Source organism: Rana temporaria, chromosome 3, assembly GCF_905171775.1.
Source record: "Rana temporaria chromosome 3, aRanTem1.1, whole genome shotgun sequence".
Classification (NCBI taxonomy): Eukaryota; Metazoa; Chordata; class Amphibia; order Anura; family Ranidae; genus Rana; species Rana temporaria.
Window position 1 is genome coordinate 321913369 of NC_053491.1, and position 6320 is coordinate 321919688.

Here is a 6320-nt window from a genome sequence, read left to right on the forward strand (position 1 = left end):
TTTAGGGAAAGCTTTAGAAGAGGGGGTAACTCTACTCCTATCCAGGCTTGGATGTGCCATGAGATTGAATTTACACCCTATTATTAAATGAGGGGAGAGATAACGGTCCAAAATGGCAAAGAATTGTTTGAAAAAAAAGGCTTGTGATTCATTGGGGGCATAGATAGATTCCATAGTCGTAGCTCTACAAAAAGGAAAATCTATAACTGGGGGTGTAGTAACTTCTCCAAACAGGCCTGATCTTATAACTACAAAAAGGAAAGTCCATAACTGGAGGGGTAGTAAATCGTGCAAAAAAGGCCTGGTCCCGTAACTGTGAAAAGGAAAGCCCATCCTGGTCGCAAAACAATTTTGAAGCAGTCATCCGAAGAATCTAAGAGCAAGGTTGGTTAGGCAGGCTGGTCCCGGAACGGTTGGCACCATCTGCTTTGGTTCCTGCATGAGGAAGGGGTGTTCCAGATAGGGCAAGGTCCCGGTGTGGGGGGGGGGGCGGCGATTCAGGGCATCCGACTCCAAGAGGCCCAGTTTAATCAATATTTCCTTCCCTTCAGCAACATTATAGGCTGTGGAAATGGTTCCATTGTGAGGTACAGTTAGTTTAAATGGAAAGCCCCATCTGTAGCGGATGTGGGCTGATTAAAGCACTGATGTGACCTCTTTCATCCTGTGTCTGCGGTCAAGGTTAGCCTGCGAGATATCTGTGAAGATTTGAATCCCCACTCCATCCAAATCAATGGCTGCCGCATTTCTGGCAGCACGTAAGATATCCTCCTTGACCAGATAGTCCTTTAAACATAGGATAACATCTTGTGGTGGCTTCTCAACAGGAGGTTTAGGATGCAAGGCCCTATGGATCCTATCACAAACAAATGCTGTGGTTGGCACAGAGGGAAGGAGTGTGTGAAAAAATGTATTGGCAGCCGCAGGGAGTAACTGCTTCTGGGATGCCACGCAATATCAAGTTATTCCTTCGATTGCGGTTGTCAAGGTCCTCGACCTGCGACTGTACCATTTGGAAATTTTCAGCCAGTGCCTCATAATCCTTATGGAGATCAGCATGAGCTAGTGCCGATTCATCATGTTTAGTTTCTAAGAGCAGTGATCTCTAATGATAGTGTGTTTGTGGCCTTATGTAGTTCTGACTAAAACTTCCCTGCCAGTTTCTCATACATGGAGGACAGACTGTCCTCAAGATCCATCTTAGTAAGCTGTGTGGGGCACTCACGTCCTCCCAAGTCAGGGCTGAGGTCACAGGGGATGCCGCTGGAGACAGAGAGCCTCTTTGGGCCTGGGTGCCATCTTTAGCCATGCCTGCACATTCTGTGGAGGAGGTACGTGGTAAGGGACCCCTGCGGCTTGTAGTTCTTCTGCTTCTTGCGGGATGGCATGCACCTGGAGTTCCCACAGGGGTGCAGTACAAATTTCGCTCAAAAAGGGTGATGTATAGCCCTGTGGGAGGGCGATTGATCTCCGTAATCACCGGAGATCGTGCTAGCAGCGTCCGTCTCTCATCGCGCCCTGCATGCGCCCCCCCCCCCCCCGGCAGTATATTTAAAGGTGTTTTTCATTGTTATTTATCATTTTGATGGTTTCACTTTAAACATAAGTAAATCACTGCTCATTTAAAAATAATATTTTTTTACAAACCTTTTTTTAATTGATATATGTCCCTTAGGGCAGTACCCAGACCCCCATAACCATTGTATGCCCAATTACTTGCATATAAGAATTCAAAATAGTCACTTTTGATTTTTCCAGTTTGGGTCCCATAGACTTCAAAGGGGTTCGTTATTCAGTTCTGAACTTTTGCGATTTTCGAAAGTTCTGCTGCAAACTGAACAGGGGGTCATTCGGCCCATCTATAGTAGCATTTCACGATCTAATGGGCATATGTTGCTATGGTTCACAGGTTTGGGAGAGAGACTTCACTTGCACTGATAAATGCATTTGACAGAAAGTAGTTTTAGATAATGGGCCAGATTCAGAGAGACTTACGACGGTGTATCAGTAGATACGCCGTCGTAAGTGCGAATGAGTGCCGTCGTATCTTTGCGCGCATTCTTAAAATGAGATACGCCTCACTGTTGCCAAGATACGACCGACGTAAGTCTCCTACGCCGTCGTATCTTGGGTGCATATTTACGCTGGCCGCTAGGGGAGTTTACGTTGATTTACGCGTCGAATATGTAAATCAGCAAGATAGACGGTTCACGAACATACGTACGCCCGTCGCAGTAAGCTACGCCGTTTACGTAAGACATACGCCGGCGTAAAGATAAAACACCTCTCTAGGTGGCGCAGCCCATGCAAGGTATGGACGCCGTCAGATTTTACGTCGTTTACGTAAGTTGTACGTGAATGGGCTGGGCGTAAGTTAGGTTCACGTCGTACGCATTGAGCCGTCGTATCGTTGGGAGTATTTGCGACGTGATTCTAAGCATGCGCCGTACCAACAACCCTTCATTTACATGGGGTCACGGTTACTTTACATGTAGCACACACACTACCTGCCTAATTTGAATTAGGCAGGCTTACGCCGGCCCATTTTCGCTACGCAAACGTAACTTAGGGAGAAAGTGCTTTGTGAATACTGGCCCTGCCTCACTATGTTACGTCGGCGTAGTGCAAATGGGATGCTCTACGCCGGCCAAAAGATACGCCGCTATACGTGAATCTGGCCCAATGTGTGCCACAAGTCCATATTTTCTAACAATAGATACACTTTAAGAAGTGTTTGTTTAAAGTGGTTATAACTTCATGCAAGTCCCTCTGTGTTCTAATAACAAGTGCTCTTGTCTGTGTGTTTTATTAACCACTTGCCCACCGCCACCTGTAGATATATGTTGGCAGAATGACACGGTTGCGCAAAGCAATGTACCTGAACGTTGCTTTGAATTTGCCGTCGTGCGGGCGAGCGTGCGGGCGCCCCTGCCGCGATCTCCATTACCATGCCCGTGGGACCCGTGGACTTGATTTCCGCTGGTGTCCCGCGATCGTGTCATGGAGCTGCAAAACGGGGAGATGTAAACAAGACATTTCCCTGTTCTGCCTAGTGACAGGACAGTGATCTACTGCTCCCTGTCATCGGGAGCAGTGATCACTGTCATGTCACTCGTAGCCCAGCCCCCCCAAGTTAGAATCACTCCCTAGGACACACTTAACCCCTTCCTCACCCCTAGTGGTTAACCCCTTTCCTGCCAGTGTCATTTACACAGTAACAGTGCATTTTTATAGAACTGATCGCTGAATAAATGACAATGGTCCCAAAATAGCGTCAAAAGTGTCCGATGTGTCCGCCATAATGTCACAGTCACGATAAAAATCTCAGATCGCCACCATTACAAGTAAAAAAAAAAATTATAATAAAAATGCCAAAGATCTTGTAGACGCTTTCAATTTTGCGCAAACCAATCAATATACACTTATTGCGATTTTTTCCCAAAAATATCTAGAATAATACATATTGTTCTAAACTGAGAAAGAAATTTGTTTTGTTTTTTTTTTATATTTTTTGGGGGGATATTTATTATAGCAAAAAGTAACAAATATAGTTTTTTTTTTTCAAAATTTACTCTCTTTTTTTGTTTATAGCAAAAAAAATTAAAACCGCAGAGATGATCAAATACCACCAAAGGAAAGCTCTATTTGTGGGAAAAAAAGGACGTACATTTTGTATGGGTGCAACGTCGCATACCACACAATTGCCAGCTAAAGCAACGCAGTGCCGAATCGCAAAAAATGGCCCGGTCATTGGGCAGCCAAATGCTCTGGGGCTGAAATGGTTAAAAAAAGTCTCCTTTACCATGTTTAACAGCAGTTCCCCGTAATCACGTTACTGGCCGTGTCTCCTCTCTCCCCCGTAGACCTCAGCCAAGACACAAGGAGGAGAGGAGAGAGTGAGACGGCTGCCATGTGATCGTGGGGAACAGTGTGATGTACTGTACGGTAAAGGAGGCACTATTTTAATAAGGCCCCTTTCACACATGCGGACCATATGTCCGCTTTTTCATCCATCCGTTTACGGATGAAAAGGGACATACATTGATCCCTATGAGATAGCGGGTGTCAGCGGATGAACATCCTCTGACACCCGATCTCATCTGGGTCCGCAATGCTCCGATACTGCAGACGGAGGGAAATCCTTTTTTTCCATCCGTCTGTGGATTGGATCAGGTGAACACAGACAGACGGCCCGTGTTTATCCAATTCCCCCATAGGGGAGAACAGAGATCTGACAGGGCGGTCCCTGCACAGTGTGTGGGGATCGCCCTGTCATCCGCCGGCTCAGTGGGGATCAACGGCGTGTGAAAGGGCCCTTAAGTACACAGACAGGAGCAATTGTTATTAGAACAGAGGGGCTTATATAATGTTTTAAAAGTTATGAGAGCAGCAGGAGCGGAGGGAGCTGGCACTGCCATAGGGGCAGACAGGCATGGAAGGGGGAATTGGACAGAGGTGAACATAGGAGGACAGGAGGGCTGCGGATGATGGAGGCACGTAAACTGAATACGGTGTCAGGGCTCAGCAGCCATGATTACCTTGGTCTGTTTACAGAGGGGAGTGTCAGACTTGCACGTACCTGACCGATGAGCCCAATGGAGCAGAGGAAGGTCTCCCATACGGGTCCGACTCACGGCCCCTGGTAGTGTAGACAAGAGGCACGGGAGTGCGGAGTGGTAAGGGAGCCTGGCGGGTAGTTGCAGGGGAAGCAGCTCTGGATCTGGATGCAGAGGGGATGATGACCCACTAGGAAGCAGACCGGCAGACGAGGTACAGAGGAACAGGCGGGTTCAGGGTCAAGGCAAGCCAAGGTCAGGTGCAGGCAGAAGACTAATTCATCGGACCAAACCGATTGTGTGTGGGCCCCATCGGTTATTTATCCATAGGTTTAAAAAAAGCAATCTTGTTTTAAATTTAACCGATGGATACCTAACCAATAGAAAAAAAACGATCGTTTGTAGGCACGTCCATCGGTTAAAAATCCACGCATGCTCGGAATCAAGTCAACGCATGCTTGAAGGAATTGAACTTCGTTTTTTTCTGCACGTCATTGTGTTTTACGTCACCGCGTTCTGACACAATCGTTTTTTTAACTGGTGGTGTGTAGGCACGACTGACTATCAGTCAGCTTAATTGGTTAACCAATGAAAACGGTCCATCAGACCGTTTTCATCGGATGGACCGATCGTGTGTACAGGGCTTTAGGGAAATCCAAGTAACAAGCCAGATAGTCAGGAGGTCAAAGTTCAGAGCAGATAACGGGAGCAAGGGTCACAGGGAGCTGCAGATCAGACAGCACCGATCAAGAGTGCACTAGCAGTTTAAATGGACTGATTGGCACCAAGCTTTACACGCACACACGCTGCACGCACAGGTGCACCACCGCACACAGGCACGCACACCCGCGCCCATCAGTGTGCACAGGAGTGTGCACACTGACACGCACGGGCACGCGCCAAGGCAGCCAATACCACATCCAGCATGGGATGGAGGGTATAGCCAGGCAGTATCAGCCATGTATTACAGGTGTTACAGGAAGCCAAATTACACAGCACAAGCACTGTGCTGTATAATATGCTTTAAAGGGACAGGATACATTGTTATTTTTTTTGTTTTTTTGGGGTTAACAAATGCTTTAATGAAAATGGGATTTACGGGTTTGACAGCCAACAACAAGCTACAGCAGACCTTCTGGCAAGTGTCCGAATCACTAGACAGCCAGGTTGGGTTTGTCTGTAATAGAAGTAAGCATACTTATTTAAAACCTGTTCACCTTTGATCACTGAATCATGTAAGTGTTATGATCTCTTTCATTTCTTAAATTTTGCCATGCATCTTTACGCCATAAACTCAACACTGCAAAGCTATTGAAGCACTATATGAATAGCAATTTCCTTAAAATCTGCATAATTTGTAGGTTAAACCAGTAAATAATGACTTCTTCTGCAGGAACATAAATGGAGTGACTAAACTGAACTAAAAGTACATTTAGCAACTCTATCTACATAATTAACAGGATACTTTCAAAATAACGCTTATGACTATCAGCTGGGAAAAGCTATACTGCTGCAATAACTTACTCATTTAAGGTGAAGAAAAATGATTTACTGCCATTAAAAGGGATAATAGCCCTTCAACACAGTGTGCTGTTTGGTTCTGAACTTGAGGTATGTGCATAATAATGAATTTGACAAAAGAGCGTTTCAGCAATTAACATAACCACATTCACCTTAGGTGTGGGTCACACAGTTTGTCCTTTTTAAATGTTTAAAGGAGTTGTAAAGGGTTTTTTTTTTTTTTTTTTGCTGAAATGACTGTTT